The sequence below is a fragment of the Marmota marmota genome, unplaced genomic scaffold, assembly GCF_001458135.2.
Source record: "Marmota marmota marmota unplaced genomic scaffold, marMar, whole genome shotgun sequence".
Lineage (NCBI taxonomy): Eukaryota > Metazoa > Chordata > Mammalia > Rodentia > Sciuridae > Marmota > Marmota marmota.
This window is the reverse complement of record NW_026000185.1, coordinates 20,207,861-20,229,216: the sequence shown is the minus strand read 5'-3', so window position 1 is coordinate 20,229,216 and position 21,356 is coordinate 20,207,861. Positions and strand designations below refer to the sequence as shown.

General features: G+C 42.2%; 1 pseudogene; it reads left to right on the top strand.

Annotated features, from left to right (window-relative positions):
* Nucleotides 1-15,677: 15,677 nt before the first annotated feature.
* LOC107146561 lies at nucleotides 15,678-17,351 on the top strand (annotated as a pseudogene).
* The last annotated feature ends 4,005 nt before the right edge of the window (nucleotides 17,352-21,356 follow it).

Sequence of the window (21,356 nt, the reverse complement as noted above, 5' to 3'; positions counted from 1 at the left end):
GCTGGGAAAGATGTACGAATGTCCCTGAATACCCAAATGGTCTCAATCTCTATGCGAGCCACATGAATGTAGGCAAATCACATCTCCTCTATAAAACAGGGGAGGGTCCCCTCAACATTTGGTAAATACTGTGGTGGGTGCGGGGAGGCTACAGGCCGGGCCTCTTAAAGGAGTGATGCTCCTTTTCTGCATTTCTCCTGCACGGTGGGGACCATGGGCTCTTCCAGAGTCCTCATGAGTAGACTCACCCACTATTTGTCCTGCTGGTTCAGGGGAACTAAAGAGGTCAGAAAATGATCCCCAGGACCAGAAGGGTAAAGCTGTAACCATTAAGACTCCCATCTTCACCACCCCATTCTCAGGATGGAAACAAGAGAGGGTGGTAGGGGTGGAGGTAATTCAGGGACTAAGAAGTTGGCCTTTAAAATACAGGGAGAGCTGGGTGTGGTGGCACAGGCCTGTCATCTTAGCAGCTCTGAGAGAATGATGCAGGATGATCACAATTTCAAATGAGCCACAGCAATTTTGCAAGACTTCTCAAAATAAAAAATAAAACAATCTGGGGATGTGGATCAGTGGTTAAGTGCCCTGGGTTCAATCTCTCGTACTAAAAAGTAAATAAATGAAATACAGGGGAATGCCAGGTATGGAGGTGAACACCTCTATTCCCAGCTACTCAGGAGGATGAGAGGGGGAGGATCACTTGAGCTCCTGATGTGAGTCCAGCCTAGGGAGTTAAATACTGATTATATATGTTACAGAATCACATCAGTCATGTAGTCATATATGTACATAAGGTAATAACATGTCTCATTCTTCTGTCCTTCCTANATATATATATATATATATATATATACCATCTGCTCCAGTTTTCTGCCTCAAATCAGTCTTACTTTCCTGCTCTAACCCTAATCCCAACCCCATGTTCTCACATCCCACTGGTACAGAGCTGGGGCCTTCTAAGAAACTGAGGAACTGTGAAGACCCTCTCCTCAAACCTGATTCTTGCCATCAAGTCAGAAGGTTTCAGACATGTCACTCAGAGTAACAGGAATGAGTTTATTGAAAGGATAGGAAAAGGGAAAGGGGATACTCTCAAGGGAGAGAGAGTGGGTCTGCCCAGCAACCAGCACTGGCTTCATTAAAGAAGGTTCGAATCATGAGCGAAATGCTAGGGAGTTTTAAATTAAAGAGATAAGACTCTAGTTACCTTTAAAACCAGCTCCAGGATGGCTCCCCCTAGCTCCAGCCTCCATCCACCTAATGCAGTAGTGAGGTTTACTGAAGAGGCTAGCGAGAGAGAGAGAACACGCCAGGGAGTGGACTTTTATTGGGGAACAAAAAATTCCGGGGAAAATCCCATCCAATGAAGGTTAAGGGGGGCAGCATCCCAAGGTCAGGGGCGATGATTGGGTCTTCGGGACAGTGGACAGACATGCCTGTGCACGTACAAGCCCTTGGACCCGGAAAAGGGTGAGGAAAGCTCTGACACAGATGTGTCTAAGCGCCTCTCACCCAGCCAGGGAGGTAACTCAAATCACGTGCGAGGATGGCCTCCCACAAGTGGTCCTCTCAGAGAGGAGGACAACATGCCTCTCCTGCATTCCAGTTTTACTGGGGACCAAAGAGAGATTTCCAGAGAGTCCTGCCCATGTCCACCTCTTGACTTTTCCTGGAGAGCAGGGTGACTTCAGACTTTTAAGTCTGCATTATCATGGCAACACTAGGTCACCTTGGCCCATGCTGATCGGTTTTGTTTGGATTTTAAATTTTTTTTGTTCTAATTAGTTATATACGACAGTGGAGTGCATTTTGACATACCATACATAAATGGAGTACAACTCCTCACTCTTCAAGTTGTACACAATATTGAATCACACTGGTCATGTATCATATACGCATATAGAATATAATGTCTGCTTCATTCTATTATCATTTCTACTACCATATCCCCTCCCTCCCTTCACTCCTTTCTGTCTAATCCAATGTGCTTCTATTTTTCCCTGGCCCCGCCCCCTTATTTTGAATTAGCATCCACATATCAGAGAAAACATTCAGCCTTTAGTATTTTTTGGGTTTGGCTTATTTAGCTTATGATATTTTCTAGCTCCATCCATTTACCTGAATATGCCATCATTTCACTCTTCTTTAAGGCTAATATTCTATATATATATATATATATCACTTTTTCTTTATCCATTCATCTGTTGAAAGGCATCTAGGTGGGTAGGTGGGTTCCATAGTTTGGCTATTGTGAATTGAACTGCTGTAAACATTGATGTGATGGTGTCCCTGTAGTAAGCTGATTTCAAGTCCTTTGGGTATAAACCAAGGAGTGGAAAAGCTGGTCAAACGGTGGTTCCATTCCAAGTTTTCTGAGGAATCTCCATACTGCTTTCCATAGTGGTTGCACCAATTTGCAGTTCCACCAGCAATTATAAGTGTACCTTTTTTCCCCACATCCTTGCCAATATTTATAACTGCTTGTATTTTTGATAATTGCCATTGTGATTGAAGTGATATGAAGTTTTAGAGTAGTTTTGATTTGCATTTTGCTAATTTCTAGAGATGTTGAACATTTTTTTCATGTTTTTAATTGATTGTATTTCTTCTGTGAAGTGTCTGTTCGATTCCTTAGCTCATTTATTGATTGTTTTCTTGGTGTTGAGTTTTTTCAGTTCTTAAAGCTCTATCTGTGATGCATGTGGTAAAGATTTTTACCCATTCTGTAGGCTCTCATTTTCTTTGCTGAGAAGAAGCTTTTTAGTTTGAATCCACCCCATTTATTGATTCTGATTTTACTTCTTGTGCTTTAGGAGTCTTGTTAAGGAATTCAGTTCCTAACCCTACATAGCGAAGATTTGGCCCTACTTTTTCATCTATTTGCCACAAGGTGTCTCTTCTAGTTCCTAAGTCTTTGATCCACTTTGAGTTGAGTTTTGTGCAGTGTGAGAGTTAGGGATTTATTTTCATTCTGCTACCTATGGATTACCAGTTTTCCCAGCACCATTTTTTGAAGAAGCTATCTTTGCTACAATGAATGCTTTTTGGTGCCTCTAAGATGAGATAATTGTATTTATGTGGGTTTGCCTCTGTGTCTTCTATTCTGTTTTGGTGCCAATACCATGCTGTTTTTGTTACTATGGCTCTGTAATATAGTTTGAGGTGCAGTATTGTGATGCCTACTGCTTCATTCTTCTTGCTAAAGATTGTTTTGACTACTCTGGGTCTCTTACTTATCCAAATGAATTTCATGTTTGCTTTTTTTTTACTTCTATTAAGAATATCATTTGGGGCTGGGGTTGTGGCTCAGTGGTGGAGCACTTGCCTAGCATGCATGAGGCACTGGGTTTGATCCCCAGTACTACATTAAAAATACTAAATTAAGGTATTGTGTGCATCTACAACCAAAAACAATGTTTTTTAAAAAGTGTCATTTGGATTTTAATATGAATTCATTAACTCTGTATAACACTTTTGGTAATATGGCCATTTTGACAATATTAATTTTGCCTATTCAAGAACATCGGAGATCTTTCCATCTTCTAAGGTCTTCCTCAATTTCTTTCTTTAGTGTTCTGTAGTTTTCCTTGTAGATATCCTTCACCTCTTTTGTTAGATTGATTGCCAAGTATTTTATTTTTAAGGCTATTGTAAATGGAATAGTTTTCCTAATTTCTCTTTCAGTGGATGTATTAGAACGTGTTTGATTTATTGGTGTTGATTTTATATCCTGGTACTTTATTGAATTCATTTATTAGTTCTAGAAGTTTTCTGGTGAAATTTTTTTTGATCTTCTAAATTTAGAATCATGTCCCAGCAAATAGAGATAATTTGAGTTCTTCATTTCCTTTTAACCTATTTTATCTGTTTTTATCTAATTGCTCTAGTTAGAGTTTACAGGACTTATGTTGAATAGAAGTGATGAAAGAGAGCATCCCTGTTCTGTCCCAGTTTTTAGAGGGAATGCTTTCAATTTTCTCCCTTTAGAATGATGTTGGCCTTGGGTTTAGCATAGATAGCTTTTACAATATTGAGGTATATTCCTACTATCCCTAGTTTTTCTAGTGTTTTGAACATGAAGAGGTGTTGTTTTTTGTCAAATGCTTTTTCTGCATCTATTGAGATGATCAGTGATTCTTGTCTTTAGGTCTATTAATGTGATGAATTAGGTTTATTGTTTTCCGTATGTTGAATCAACCCTGCATCCCTGGGATGAACTCTGCTTGATGGTGGTGCACTAACTTTCTAATATGTTTTGGTATGCCATTGCCAGAATTTTATTGATAATTTTTGCATCTATCTTTATCATGGAATTTGGTCTGAAGTTTTCTTTCCTTGATGTCTGGTTTTGGTATCAGGGCGATACTAGCCTTATAGAATGAGTTTAGAAGAATTCCCTTCTTTTCTATTTCATGGAATAATTTGAGGAGAATTGGTGTTCATTCTTTTTTGAAGGTCTTATACAACTTGGCTAAGAATCCATCTGGCCTTGGGCTTTTCTTGGTTGGAAGGCTTTTGATGGCATCTTCTATTTCATTGCTTGAAACTGATCTGTTTAATTTGTGTATGTCCTCCTGATTCAGTTTGGGTAGATCACATATCTCTGAAAATTTGTCAATGACTTCAAGATGTACTATTTTATTGGAATACAAATTTTCAAAATAGTTTCTAATACTCCTCTGTATTTCAGAAGTGTCCTTTATGATATTTCCTTTTTCATCACAAATTTTGTCAATTTGAGTTTATCTCTATGTCACTTCATTAGTCCACTAAGGGTTTTTCAATTTTATTTATTTTTACAAAGAACAAACTTTTTGTTTTGTCAATTTTTGGAATTGTTTCTTTTGTTTCAATTTTGTTGATTTTAGCCTGATTTTAATTATTTCCTATCTTCTACTGCTTTGTGTGTATATTTGTTTTTCTTTTTCTAGGGCTTTCAGGTATAAAGTTAGGTCATTTACTCATTGACTTTCTATTCCCTTAATGAATGAGCTCAACTTTCCTCCTAGCACTGCCTTCATAGTGTCTCAGAGATTTTGATATATTGTATAAAGTTTTCTCATTTATCTCTTAAGTTTTTTTAATTTCATCCCTGATATCTTGTGCTATCCATTCATCATTCAATAGCATATTATTTAGTCTCCATCATTCAATAGGATATTATTTAGTCTTGAGGTATTAGAGTAGCTTTGATTTTTTATTTTTTTTTCGTTAATTTCTAATTTCATTCCATTGGGACCTGATAGAATGCATGGTACTATAATTTTTTTTGTATTTGCTAAGACTTGTTTTATGGCCTAAAATATGGTCTATTTTAGAGAAGGATCTCTGTACTTCTGAGAAGAAAGTGTATCCACCCCTTGATGGATGAAATATTCTATATGTGTCCATTAAGTCTAAATTGTTGATTGTATTATTCAGTTCTATAGTTTCGTTTTTTCACTTTTGTTTGCAAGATCTATCCAGTGGTAAGAGAGGTGTGTTAAAGACACCCAGTATTATTGGGTTGTGGTCTGTTTGATTCTTGAAATTGAGAAGGGATTATTTTATGTACAATGATGTTCCATTGTTTGGGGCATAAATGTTTATGATTGTTATGTCTTACTGACGTATAATTCCCTTAAGCAGTATGAAATGTACTTCTTTGTCCCATCTGACTAACTTTGGCTTAAAGTCCACTTTATCTGATATGGGTTGGGAAATCCTGCTTGTTTACCCAATTCATATGAGTGATATGTTGTTTCTAATCCTTTCACCTTCAGGCTGTGGATGGCTTTGCCAATAAGGTGAGTGTTTTTTAATCCAATCTGCCAATCTGTCTTTTGGTTGATGAGTTTAGGTCATTATAATTCAAGGTTATGATTGAGATATGATTTGAATTCCTGGTCATTTGGTTTGTTTCTGGTTTTTTAATTTGACTTAGTTATTGCTCTCATTGACTTTTCCTTTAGTGTAGTTTCCTGGTTTTCACATTGTTTTTTCATTTCCTCCTCATGGAATATTTTACTGAGAATGTTCTGAAGTACAGGCTTTCTAGTTGTGAATTCTTTTAACTTTCTTTTATCATGCAAGGATCTTTTTTTAATTTTTATATCTGAAGCTTAATTTTACTGGATATAAAATTCTTGGTTGGCATTCACTTTCTTTCAGAGCTTGATATATATTGTTCCAGGACCTTCTAGTGTAGAAGGTCTGGGTTGAGAAATCAGCTGAGATCCAAACTGGTTTCCCCCATACATAACCTGATATTTTTCTTTCACAGCCATTAAAATTCTCTCCTTGTTCTATATGTTAGTTATTCACATTATAAGGTGTCTTGGTGTGAGTTTATTGTAATTTTGTTCACTTGGGGTCCTGTAAGCCTCTTGTATTTGATTTTCCATTTCATTCTTTAGGTTTGGGAAATTTTGTGATATTATTTCATCAAACAGATTGTGTATTCCTTTGGTTTGTATCTCCGTTCCTTTGTCTATCCTGATAAATCTTAAATTTCATCTTTTCATGTTATCCCACAATTCTTGGAAGTTCTGTTCATGGTTTCTTACAATCTTCTCTGTGTGGTCAACTTTATTTTCAAGATAATGTATTTTGCAGGCATGGTGGCACACACTTGTAATTCCAGTGGCTCAGGGGGGCTGAAGCAAGAGGATCACAAGTTCAAAGCCAGTCTTAGCAAAAGTGAGGCACTAAGCATCTCAGTGAGACCCTGTTTCTAATTAAAATGCAAAATAGGGCTGGAGATGTGGCTCAGTGGCTGAGTACCCCTGAGTTCAATCCCTAGTATCCAAAAGAAAAGGATTACATATTTTGTCTTCATTGCCTGAGATTCTGTCTTCCGGGTGGTCTAGTCTGTTGGTGATATTTTCCATTGAATTTTACTTTGGTTTATTTAGTCCTTCCTTTCACATATTTTTTTTATTTTTTAGTTGTACACAATACCTTTGTTTTATTTATTTATTTTTATGTGGTGCTGAGGATCGAACCCAGGGCCTCTCAAGTGCTAGGTGAGTGCTCTACTGCTGAGCCACAAAACCAGCCCCATTTCACATATTTTTGCTTATATCTTTTCAGGATCTCTATCTCTTTATTGAAGCCATCTTTCACCAGAAATTTATCTCTAATTTCACTCCTTACATCCTCCCTTACATCATGGATCAGTTTAACTTTGTACATTCTGAACTCCTTCTCTGATATTTCTTCTACTGTGATGTCAATGGATTCTATTATTGGAGCATCCTGGTTTGTTTGGAGCACTTTATTCCCTTAGTTTTTCATGTTGTTTGTGTACCTTCCCATCTAGCCATGTGATCTGAGGCAGTACAATTCCTACCCTATAGACTTACAGTGTCTGAATGTTTCCAGTACCTCCCATTAAGGAAGAATATTAAAATTAATTTTAACAGTACCAACATTAACAGCACCCAATACACACAATACACAGTCTTAAACCAAATACCTCCTATTAAGATGTGTACAGATTTGTCACAATTCACAGAAATGATGTGTTCAATTATTACCTACAATATAAACAGTAAGTTTGCAAAAGGGGCTTATGACTTCAAATGGTGGACAAAGAGAGAACAGAAGTGGCATCAGATGTGATGTTTATGAGGAAGGAAAAGAGAAGATAGAAGTAAAATATTATAGGAAGAGAGAGGAATTAATAGGAGTTGGCTGTTAGCAGGAGAAAAGAGAAAGAGAATTGAGTGAAACAGATAACTGAGAGGAAAAAAAAAATATATATATATATACATATATATATAGAAAAAATAATAAAAATGAAAAAGTAAAAATAAAAAAATACACAATAAACCAGTAATATACTAGGCAGACACCCCAGTCCTCAATAAATTGATGCGTGAAAACTACTTGGTTTCAAAAATGGTAGAAATATGAGAGGGGAAAAAAAGGATCTTGATGGAAAAATGAACAGTTGCTACTTCCCTTCTTAGCTGATATGTGTGGTCATCTGGAGTTTGCTGGTAGTTCTACCCTCAGGGTGTTGAGGGTTTCTAGGTTGCAGGGTTAGACTTGGAGGCAGAACACCTGGAAGCAGGATATACAATTGCCAGTCCATGTTGGAAGACTACACTCCAAGAATCTCTTTTGTGTTCCAAACATTTTATATAGAAGCCTGGACTTACCCCTTATCTCACTTGTGGACCCCATAATTCTTTCTTTATCTTTTTTTAAAAATTTAACTTAATTTTTTCATTTGCACTTTTTAAATGTTTTTCATTTTTTAATTTGTTTTAATTATCTATACATGACAGTAGGATGCATTTATGCACTTTGATATACATAAATGGGGTATGATTTCTCATTTTTCTGATTATATATGTTACAGAATCACATCAGTCATGTAGTCATATATGTACATAAGGTAATAACATGTCTCATTCTTCTGTCCTTCCTATTCCCATGTCCCTTCCCCTCCCTTCACTCCCCTCTCCCTAATCTAAAGAAACTCTATTCTTCCCTAGTGCTGCCTCCCAAATATGAATTAGCATCCACATATCAGAGAAAATATTCAGGATTTGGTGTTTTTGAATTGGTGTTTTGGAATATGATATTCTCCAACTCTATCCATTTACCAGCAAATGCTATAATTTCATTTTTCTTTAAAGCTCAGTAATATTCCATCAAATATATAGCACATTTTCTTTCTCCGTTCATCTATTGAAGGGCACCAAGATTGGTTCCATAGTTTGGCTATTGTGAATTGATCTGCTATAAACATTGATGTGGCCTTGTCACTGTAGTATGCTGATTTTAAGTCTTTGGGTTAACTGAGGAGTGGGATACCTGGGTCAAATGGTGGTTCCATTCTGAGTTTTCTGAGGAATCTCCATACTGATTTCCATAGTGGTTGCACCAAATTGCAGTCCCACCAGCAATGAATGAGTGTACCTTTTTCCCCATATCTGCACCAACATTTATTGTTGGACCCCACATTTCTGTTTTCTAAATTTTTTATTTTATTTTATTTTTTAATGTGGTATCGAGGATCAAACCCAGTGCCTCAAACATGCTAGGCAAGCACTCTACCACTAAGCCACAATCCCAGCTCCTGGACCCCACAATTCTTGATCTCCAAACTCAATCTCTTCTGCCCCACCCTTTCAAATTTCCAGTTAGGCACCTCTCCAGGGGGTCTTGAGGCCTGGACTGGGGACCTGTGTCCTATCAAGGAGACTGTTTCTGCATTGGCCCGGTTAGCCACATAGTGGCAATGAGCCAGGTTGGGATATAGGGAGGGGTTGGACAACTGGGAATTGGAGAGCTAGAGGTCCCTGTTGGGTGCCAGGCCAATGCTAGACATGGTGGGACCTGGGGATAGGTGGATATGGGACTTGGGAGGGGGTCGGGAACCAGTCAGTCCCTGTGTGTTTCAGGAAATGTGGAGCTGGGGAGAACCCAGCTTTCTCCAGCCTCTCCAACCTGTGTTCCCCTGGGTGAAATGCTCCCAGATTCTGACTTTCTTCTGGATTGCTAGGCCCAGAAAGGCTCACACAGACCTAGTGACAAACACACAGATCTGGGTTTCAGTTTCCATAGGCTCCAACAGGCTGCAGAGCCAACATGGCTCCTGAATCAGGACAATCCATAAACTCTGTAATTGGATACTTAACCACACATTCTAACAGATTTTATAGATAGGAAAAACTATCATTATCTCCCAGAGTTTCAGGATGTGGTCACAAGTCTTCTCCTTCAGGATAATTTGAGTTCCTCTTATCAACATTATTTTGGGCCCACATTTCTCCTGAACAGGTAATTTACTGAGGGATGTGACATATCCTGTCCAGTGAGGCCAGGCAGGGCTGCAGGTAGGTTGCTTCTTGGAAAACAAAGCATGTGGGGGTCAGCACAGAGGGCCCATTTTATAAAATTACTCTCTTAACTCATGTTCCCACCGTCCTCATCTGTCTGTTTCCTAACACCATGATTCAGAAAAACATGGTCCTCACAGGGGCATCAGTAGCCACATCAAGTCCAAGGTTATGGAGCCACCGGGTTTTCTCCTGGGGACCACTGAACATCAAAATTCCAGCTCCCAAAGGCCCTTGCTTGGGCCTCACTGAGACTTCTGAATAGCGGGGAAACCTGCAGGGGAATTCTCTATCATGCCTCTAATATTGGGGTAATGTTGGAGAGAGGGATAGATTTTTCATCTGGTAAGGGCTCTGAAACCCTAAGTAATTTCTCAATTCTCCATCTTCAAAGCCACCAGCAAACAGGAAGCCCCAGCTCTCTGGGGATATGGTGATTAGTGGTACTATAATCCCTGAGGGTTCTATTACCATGGTTGGCACTTTCCCAGAACCTGGCTTCCACTGTTACAAATACCAAGGTGCCACAAGAAATTAAACATGTCTTCAGAAGTGGGCCAGTCAATGGTGTGCTACCAAACGTGGTTAGCAAGTGCACCTGAGTGGGAAGTTGGCCTCTGTTTATCTCTAACACAGCTCTGCCTGGGCCCGGACAAAAGGAGCTCAGGGTTACATTCTCAGCTATTAGCTAATTTTAAAACTGGTGCAGGGTAAGGGAGGGGCTATACTTAAAACGGCTACAATGGCCTTTACCTCCCAATGAAGGCTAAATACTATACTCCCCACCTCTTGGGGGCAGAAGGAAGGGAAGCAGGTCCTACCCGGCCCCAGGAGCCCTCTTCCCTCCTAGGGAGGACCCAGGCCGCTCCACTCACTGCTTACTCGTCCTCCAAGTCCCGCTGCAGCTCCTCCCAGAGGTAGTCTGCGCTGTCTCATCGCAGTGGTCCAGGGACAAAGGCCACCCAGAAGAGATAGAAGGACCCCTGGGACTTGGCCAGAGTCCTTAGTGAAGCCACTTCCGCTGGGACATCTACTCGCGACCTCACTGGGTCAGCAGCGCAGCACCTCCTCCCTCAGGCGAGAAGGCGATTCCAACAGTCAAGAGTTTGGCGCGGGCCATCAGCTAGCCAATCAGAGCCTGCGTGAGGACGACCCTGCCCCAGCGCTCGCTAATTGGTTGGCGCTGGCCACGTGTTCCGCCTCCGGCGTTCTGGGGCAGAGCTTGGACCTCTGGCTCTGGCTCTGGCTCTGGCTCTGGCCTGGAGAGGATACGCTAAGCTGCACCCGCTGCGAGCTGCAGGGTGCCTCACCATCGCCCTGGGAACTTTCTTGAAACAAGCATCTAGCAGCTTCCCAGACCCTCCCTGGGTCCTTGGTCACAGAAATCATATCCCCAGCATTCGGCCCTGACCTAAATGTCCCATTGGCCCCGGGAAAAATAAAGAGAGGCGGTGACATTTCTTGAGCGTCTGTCTACCTGCTCTACTGCCTGAACCCTCTGCATCAGGCCTGCGTTTCAGTGGGGTTAACCGTCAGCCCCCCTTGACATCCCGCGGCACACTGGCTATCACAGGAAGGCGGGACCTGGCAGAAGTAAGATTATAGGGAAGAGCAGGGTTTGTGGAAGTGGATGAGGCTTGAGGCGGTTGGCAAGGGCCAGGGGCACTATCTGAACCAAGCATGCTTCGTGGCTGAGCTTGAAGCATGTAGGATGATGGTGGTTGGTGGGACGGAGGCAAAGGGTGGTTAGGGGTTTTGTCCTCATGCGGGGCAGTTGTGGTTTGGGTTCTCACAGGGCCCATCCTGGTCTCCTTGTTCATGGCTTGTCCTTCAGGTAAGAAACACAATGGGATTGAAGAGGCCAGGAATTGTCCCCGGCATTGGCCTCCCCAATGCTCTGTCCTCCCACCCACAATTCGAGTGCACACATGTGGGGTCACACAGGATGGATGAGGCTGCCTTAGCCTTCAATCTGGGTGTGCTGCGCAGTGCCTTCTGCTCACTGTGTCTGGGTAGAGCTTCAGCACGGATCTGCCCACCACCACTGCCCAGTGCCACTGACTTTCTTATCACAGCCACTCTGGATAGGGCCTCAAACTGCAAGTAGGAAACCGACCCAGTTACTGGTTCCGTTGAGCCCGTGTGCCAGACGGCTCCAGGTGAGGTCCATCTCAGGTAGTAGCTTGTGTTCAGAGGATTTGGGGTCAAGCTGTTTGTTGAGGGGCAAGGCAAACTGACACCCTTCAGCCTGCTTGCTCCATCTCTAAGTCAGGAATGATTAGTAATCTTTGAGTCATTTGACTCATCACAACTTGTGAGAAACCACTCCTGAGCTATTTAGCATCTTCACTCGGCCTTGAGCCAAGAAGATTTGGGTCATTTTGGTCATTGCAAGTCATTTTTTGGCTCCTCCCACTTAAGGAATTAGGCAATGCACATGACCTCAGTCTTCTCTGGGCTAGGAAGGCTGCTCTTGTAGCTACGGAATTGCGGATGACCCATTGGGTCTGGACAGCCCACCTCCTACCTTATTTGGCAGAAGAACTTTCTATGGAAAACCTTTGAATTTTCCCACATCTATAATAAAGCAAACAGGGGTTCTTGCCCTCTCTCTTTCCAGTGTGGAAGGTTGGCCCCTAAGGTCTTAGAGCCGTCCTGCCCTCGCTTTTCAAAATTACTTTCTGTGTAGTGTGATTTTCACCTCCTTCTTTTCTTAGATTTATTTCCCAGCCAGCCAGCTTCATGCAGAGGAAACCCAAATTCCATCACCCATATTGGACCTGGGTGAGAACAACTTGCTTGTGGCCATTTCCCTTTCCCATTTTGCAGAAATCTCTTACATTGACCTTCAGACTTGACCATATGTCATGTGCTCCAAGAGTCCTCACTGCCTCTGTATAGTTCTTCCTCGTGAAGAACTATAGATGCTAAGAGCCACAGCCAAGTAATATGATGCATGGCATTTTTGGTTGAAAGGTGACGCCAGCAAGCCATTGAGATGATATGATTATGTTAAGATCTGCATTCTTATGGATATTGGACTCCTGCTGTCCACCTCCGCCTGCTACGGGACTCCTAGAGAGTTCCCATTGGTTGGGGAAGTGCGGTAGGAGGGAATTCCGGAGGAGGGACTTCCTGTTGGGGTCCGGGAGAACGCTGCGTGGGTCGGTAGGCAATTTTCCCCGGAGTGTACAGGGCATTGGCGGCAATTTCAAAAATAAAGTTTGTTCCTGCTTGAGTGGCTCGTGATTTTGTGCCCAGCCAGACTGCGGCATATAGAGAGGCCTATTCATTTATTTTTGAGGCACAGGGACTGAACCATACATCCCCAGCCTGTTTGGGTTTTAATTTTTTTAAAAAAAATTTATAGTTGTAGGTGGACAGCATGGCTTTATTTTGTTTATTTTTATGTGGTGCTGAGGATATAACCCAATGCCCAACAGGTGCTAGGCAAGCACTGTGCCACTGAGCTACAGTCCCTGCCCTTTGTTATTAATTTTGATTGACAGTCCCCTATGTTAGCCAGAATGGCTGAGAACATACAATTATCTTACCTTGGTCTCCCGGATTACTGGGATTACATGCATGTGCTACGGTGCCCGGCCTACTTTAGCCCTTCATTCTCTACGTTGTCTCACTGACTATATATTTCTTGTCTTGTCATCAGTCTCTCCACTCTTCACACTCAACTCCAGGTCTTGTTCACTCTTTTAGAATAGAGTCCACCTCAGGGCAGAGGTTCAATCAATGCAGAATAAATTAACAGGGAGGCCTGAGCTCTCACTAAATGTAAATGACTTTTTTCCTGACATCCATTGCCTATTGCCACCAGTGACAGGATGAAGAAAGTCCCCTGTGCTGCCACATCCTGACTGTCCCTAAAGACTCGTGTGATCTGCCTGGCAGAGGAATTCCTTCAGGAAGAGCCAGAGCAGCTTCTGCTCCTACAGGGCCAATGTCCTAGGTGTGTGCTGTCCTCTTTCCAGCCCAGCCTAGCTCTGGAGAGAGGATACCCAGTGGTCCAGTCCATTCTGGGGTAGCTAAGTCCTTGGCACCCAGGGCCAGGGCTACAGGGGGCTTGAGAAGCCTGACTTTGGATACAGATGATATCTCCTACCAAGAGCACCCTTGGCAGGTGGAACTCACTACTTTGGGGAGTGAGTTGGCTGTGCCAGCTGGGCACTGAGGAGGAAGATGGCTTGGAACAAGAAGAAGTGAGAGGTGATTCTGGCCCCCACTTGCTCATCCACCTCCATCTCCTGGGCTGCCTTTGACCAAGTTCTTATCTCCACAGGAACACTGGACAGACATGCTGGACACCTGATCCTCAGCCTCCCCGACCCTTTTCTGCAACTTTTCTTCACCCACTCCCCTCCACCACACTTTGGACAGTTTTTATTTGAGCGCAATCAAAAGTGTGTGTTAAGGGTAAATTCTGGTATTTGCAAGTAGTATTCATTCTCAGTGAATTGAAACAGAAATAGGAGGTGGGCCAGTGGACCTACTATGTGGCCAGCCTCTGCCCAGCCCAAAGGCCTCTTTGCCTGTTTTTGTCCAGCTGACACTGAGGACTCACTATTCTTAGGAGACTCAGAAGACTCCCAACTCCGGTGCCCAGCTACAAATTGATTTTAATCCCAATAGAAAAGGCAAAGGAGTGGGGAGCTCTCCCTCTGTGAGGCCCTTTGACTCTTCCTGTCCAGCCTCCTCAGCCCAGGAATCAAAAGCACCTGTGGGCTGTGCTCCTCCAGCCGTGAGCCATGCTCCTTGAGGTCCCACAGGAGCCATGAAGCAGGGGCTCCCTCCAGGGCTAGTAGGCTCTGGCATCCTTGTCTTTCCCATCTCATGCTGCCTCAAAACAGCCCTCCTTGCTCTGCTCCACCCCAGTCCCTTGGCCCTGCCCACTCAGCACTCTGGACTTACCCTGATTTTCAGAACCTACAGATCCTGGAATGCCTGAGGCTGCTCTGGACTGATCCCTTGGTCTTCAGAGACTGCCCTTCAGCCAGAGGGAAGGTGAGCTGACCCATACCCCATCGTTCCCCTCTGCTCTCCCTCTTTTACATGGTCCATTAGAAAAAGCTGTCTACTGCCTTCTCCTGAAGGCATGCGTGTAGGAAGCACTTCGGGAGCCAGATTACAGCTGAGAACACATCCAACCCCTGGACTCTTCCCCTCATTTCAATTGATCATATTTGTCCAGGAGCCTAGATGGAGCTTGGCTGCATAAATTGAATCCCTGCTAAAGCTGGCCTAGTGTGTTTCTGGATGGAAAGGACCAAGGAGCTCAAGGAGGAGCCCACTGAATGTACGCTGTGATGTGAGCAGAACGTAGTAAGAGCCGCAAGCTGGCCAATGAGCAATTAGCCTGAGCAGGCTGGGCAACGACAGAGCTCTGTGGTAGAGCTGTTAGCTAGTAGGCACGATATGCTGGGCTACATTCTCAGCACCACAAACCTTCCAAAACAAAGGAAAACAAAGGGCAGATCCTGGAGGAATTTCTCATAAGCTGAAATGCTTCCTAGGATTTCCTGGAAATTTTCTGAAATTATTTCTGGACTGCAGCTCCAGAAATTGCTTATATTGCTTGGGCTGCAGCCAGGCACTGGGGTCCTAGAAAGTTCTGCAAGTAATCAGAAGATGCAGCATGACCTGTGAACCAGTGCACTGGAGTTAGACCATTTTCCAGTCCAGCTGCCATTTACTAGCTTAGTGAGCTTGAGAAAATCACTGGACCTCCTGAAGCCTCAATGTCCCTATTTCATAGCAAGTATCCAACAAATGCTGTTTTGTGAAGGGATTCAGAGAAGCAGAGCAGGTGCTGGCCCCTGGCTCAGGAGCATGGAACTGATTCAGGACATCTCCCCCCTCTACTGGCCAATGGATCAGAAGGTCAAGGTGCACTCTGACCCTCATCCCACTCATCAAGTACTTTGCAGAGATGGTGGGGCCACTTCAGAGCTTCCAGGCCTGGCCCTATGATGTGCTCATCAGCATCTACCCCAAGTCTGGTAAGTGAGGAGAATCACTCTGCTCCCCCGCTGGGGCTGCAACCCTGACCTTGATCAACAGGACCAGACCTCCACCCTAATCACCTCTGTTTCCTTCCCTCACAGGTACCACATGAATAAGTGAGATAGTAGACATGATCTACCAGGATGATGACCCAGAGAAGTGTCACTGGGCCCCAATCTATCTATGAGTGCACTTCCTTGAGTTCAAATGCCCAGGGGTTCCGTCAGGTGAGAGTGGTAGGTTGCTGTAGAATGTGGTATTAGAAGGATTTGGCTCCAGCACACCACACCTTTTCCTGCCTGCACGTTAGGTCTGGAAACTTTGAAAGATACACCCGCCCCTCAAATTCTCAAGATACACCTGGGCTGGCCCTGCTTTCCCAGAGTCTATTGGATCAGAAGGTCAAGGTGAGTGGCAGTGGAGGCTACTAGGCCATTCCAGCTTTAGTCCTATTCTGCAGGGAAAGCCTCTTCAAGCTGTGTCTCTGCACAAGTCAGAAGGCCACCTGCCCTCAGTGTGGCAGGGCCAAGATGAGGAGGAGAGCAAGACTCTTCAGTGCAGACCTGAGGGCAGGGGAGCCTGGTGCTCAGAGGCTCACAGAGGGGCTGGAGGGTCCCCTGCCTGCCTTGTTCTCCATCTGGGTGTGTGGTGGAATCCCAGGGGTCAGATAGGATGAAGTATGGCTCCAGGGACCAGCCAGGAGTCTCCCATCAAAGCTGAGTTCAGATCCCAGCTGCTGTAGCCATCCCTGAGGTCTCCAGCAAGTCAGCCTCAAGGCCTTAACGTGTTCCCTTGTCAAGCTGAGAGGGGACCCCCCTCAGGGGTGCTGTGAGGGGGCCAGGCAGGCAGGAGGCAGGCAGTCCTGGAGTGTGTGCGTGGGGTGGTGTAGCTGGCAGTGGGTGTCGTCTGTCCCTGCAGGTGATCTATGTTGCCCACAATGCAAAGGACGTGGCTGTCTCCTATTACAACTTCTACAAAATGGCCAAGGTGTACCCTGACCCTGGCACCTGGGAGAGCTTCCTGGAGAAGTTCATGGATGGACAAGGTGGGCCCCAACCTGGAGGAAGGAGAGGGCTGGAGCTGAGGACAGCCACCTAAAACTCATACCAAACCCGGATGGTCCCCTTCCCCAGTGTCCTATGGGTCATGGTACTAACACATTCAGGAGTGGCGGGAGCTGAGCCACACCCACCCTGTGCTCTACCTCTTCTATGAAGACTGAAGGAGGTGAGACTGCCTGCTACTGCTTCCATCTGTGTCCCACCCAGGCGGCAGAAACCTCAGGGGACCTGACAAGGCCCTCAGGACAATCCCCTTTGGCAGGCCCACCCAGCCCAGGGTTGCCCACACTGCCTTCCTGGCCTGGAACATCAGAGCCAACCCAGGTCAGGACCCAGCACAATCCTTATCTCTTAGCATTTGGGTTAGTTACACATGCCCAAGGCTGTGCCAAGCCTGGGTCCACAGTTCTGAAGGAAAACTCTCCCTTCCTCTCTCCTAAGGCACCAAGGGGGATTCACTCCATGATCAAAAACAGAGTGGGTCTAGAAAAGGTCCCAGAGTGAAAATCTCAGGCTAAGATATTTCCAAGTGGAAGTGGCCAGCTCCCTTGTGACACCAGAGAGGGGACTTCACTTATGTTTGCTCAGGGAGCAAACAAGCTTTAGAAGCCACCAGGTACTTCTGGGCCAAACTTAGAGGGGGGAAGCAGCCATCTGCATAGGAGGTGTCTTCAAATATGGTGGAATTTTCATTATGGGCTGCAGGATGCAGCTGGGTGCACTAAAGGTGGATCTAGGAAATAAGTCCACTAGGATTCCTGATGAACCCTACTTACCTGACAGGTCAATAAAGCCAGCAGAGTCACAAACATGGTGGTTGGAGATCTAGTATCTCCCTGCTGGTTGACCATCTGCTCAGCCTGATATTCAGGTTCTTTAGTTGTTTGAACTGTGGTTCAAGATTCTCCATGATGATGGTGAACAGCACACTCAGGGACCCAGATAGGATGAACTGCACCTTCTGGAAAGACACAGGCATGGCCTCTACCCCATATTATTACCATATTTGGCCCATTCCATTGTCCTCCTTGTAAGTCTCTGCACCAGACTAAGCCTGATGGGCCTATGCAGTGGGAGTCATATGGTGCTCAACAGCCTTGAGACCTTCGGCATCACAATTTTAAAATTTCAAAACAAAATGAGCACGATTCAAACAATTTGGTGCGGGGGCGGGGGTGGTTCTATCTCAACTTTTTTGTAACTTTAACTTAAGGGAAAAGTGAGCCTGTCTTACAATAGCCTGGCCTTGAGGATTTTAAGGGATGCCAGTTTGGTGGACAATAGGATATTGATCACAAAACCATCCAAAATAAGAACTGGTATAGGCTGGAGCATGATCAGTTTTAATTTATAGAGGGTGGCCCAGCAGTCAAAAGCAGCTAAGTACTAGGAAATGATTTGATGTGTATCTTCTACTTAACCAGGAAACTTAGCAAATGTCACCTGTCAAGCATGTGAGGATTCTAAAATCAATGTTGTTGTTGAACTGAAAATGGTACCACAAAGAGAGAAGGGCCAGCCCCCACTAATAGTATCACTCAACTCCTGCCTTTAATAATAAATCGAAGCTGGGTGCGGTGGTGGACACCTGTAATCCCAGTGGCTCAGGAGGCTGAGGCAGGAGGATTGCAAGTTTAAAAGCCAGCCTCAGCAATGGTGAGAAGCTAAGCAACTCAGTGAAACTCTGTCTCTAAATAAAATAAAATACAAAATAGGGCTGGGGTGTGGCTCAGTGGTTGAGTGCCCCTGAGTTCAATCCCCAGTACCAATAATAATAATAATAATAATAAGAAGAAGAAGAAGAAGAAGAAGAAGAAGTAGTAGTAGTAATAGTAGTAGTAGTAGTAGTGGGGGCTGAGGTTGTGGCTCAATGGTAGAGTGCTTGCCTAGAACGTGCAAGGCCCTGGGTTCAATGCTCAGCACCACATAAATGTAAAATAAAGATATTGTGTCCACCTAAAACCAAAAAATAAATATTTAAATAATAATAATAATAATAAGTTGAACAACAAAATTATTAAATGGGTCAGTATAAGTACTGGAAATCAGACTTACATCTTTTCTTTTCTGTCTTATAGGTGATGGCCTATTAACTCAAATTAACTCAGGTTGTGATATTAGAAGTTGCCCTACATAAGGCACTAACAGACCACAACTATATAGTTTATAAGGAAAATCAAAATGAGATTCACAATAATAAAAATATATTTATTTTGCACAATAGCTATGAGCTGACAAACATAATTTTTTAAATCCCAAAGTTTAATTTAGCTATATATCATATTTCCTGTTTATTTCAAGATTGCAATAATCCTCATAACAAAAATTTATCCTTTGAACTTAGCTTGAGCAGGAATCTTACCATGGAATAAGGTAAGAGGCAGAGTCTTAATTCAGGCGAGGTGGCCTCGTGACAAATCTTAGGTAAGGTGTTTCATTTTTTAAACTAATCTTAGTCTCTTTCTCAAATATTAATTTATGATGTTTTTACATATCATTTCTTGAGTCTATATGAATCATTTAATATAATCTAACATTACATCTGAAACTTGAATCAAACAAATTGAAAGAGCTTTTAACCCCCTTTTGTGGGAAAATGGCAAAATGTTTTATATCCCATATTGTCAACCATTAAGTAAACCAGGCTCTCCTTATAGTCTTTTTAAAATGTATTTAAGTTCCCATCCTTGGGTAAAGAGTAACACAAATTGTATAACTTATGATTTTTATTTAATTACAAAATACTAGATGACATACATAAATTTCTAATAAAATTTGTTATTTTTTATGTAAGTCTGTAAGAGACCAGAGAACTTTAGTTTGGAGAACACCATTTTGGTAAAATGTTCCCCTAAACCTTATATCTTAAAGACTTGTATAGGAAAGCTTTTAGAACACAAAGAAGGCAGTAAGAGCACCACAATTACACTGATGTTCTTATATTAACCATGATTAGCTTTTAAAGAAAAATTTTGACTTAGTGATATAGTGTAATCTAAAATAACCAGTTGTTGTTTAATTAGAATTTTACAAATGTCAATTCCTCTAAGACTAGTTTCTCTAAATAATAAAACTTAACAGACATAAGAAATTATCTTGTTGGATAAGAGTATATTAATGTTTTATGAAATCCTTATTAAGTTAATATATAGTGGGTTAAATTTTGGTTTATATCAGTATATTAATATTTGACTTGTCTAGGGAAAGGGTCAGTTTTCCTTTCCTCTCTCAGTCTTTTTTTAGGAACCCTTTTGGATTATAAAAAACCATCCTAGGAGTCTGACTATTTTCTTTTGAAATGTAACAGATGGCTGTGAAAAGAAGCACTTCTTCTTATCTGTTTCTGTAAGCATGCTCCACACCAGAAACCCTGTTCAAAGCCCTTAGCCTCATTGATTGGGAATTTTCTTTTTAAAACAGGAAAAAGCCTTAAATAACTGTGTTTGTGATTGTGTTAATTATATATAACCAAATTAGCTGCACACACACTTTTTGAAATTGACCCTCCACAAACCTTATGTAAGTTAAACATTTTACAACGTTTTACTTGATCACATAAATGACATTTCAATCTAGACTTTTTGTTTACTATTACTTTGTATATTAAAATATATTTTCATACCTATAATCTTCACATCCTTTTAAAATTTCATTTTAAGGGGCTGGGGATATAGCTCAGTTGGTAAAGTGCTTGCCTCACATGCACAAGGCCCTGGGTTTAATCCCCAGAACCACAAAAAAAAATTACATTTTAAGACAATCTATATGAAATTTTTGAATTTAGACATATCACTTCCACTATAATAAGATAAAATACTTTTGTTTTATAGTACTTTAATTGAAACCAAACTGAAACCTCTCACACTCTTTGTATATAAAATTATACCTGATAAAATTTCAACTCCAAGTAACTTCTTTACTAGTGAAGACATAGAAACAAAGCAATCTCAAACCTTTTACACATACCAATTTATGAAAATACCTCCAATGGTTAGATATTTTTTTTTATGTAATTTAAAAAGTGAAGAGTATTTGATTTTATATTTAGCAGTTGATGTTTGGGGACTTTAACTTTGTAAATTAATCAGATGTCTCCATTAATAAAGATATTTATGAGAATTAATCTCATTTATGTTAAGTCTAATTTATTATTTTTAACTATAAAAGCCAAGATATAAACAAATTTAGACTATCTCCTTCCTGGTGAAGAAAACTCCTAGAAATAAAGGATATTATATCTTAGACATTTTGTAGAAACCAACACTTTGTTTGACCACCTAAAAAATCAAGAGTTACTCACTTAAAAGACACCTTTATTTTTATGTGTTTACCCAATTTAAACTGAACTTTTTTTAAAGATTTTTTTAAAGATGGACACAATATCTTTATTTATTTTACTTATTTATTTTTATATGGTGCTGAGGATCAAACCCAGTACTTCGCA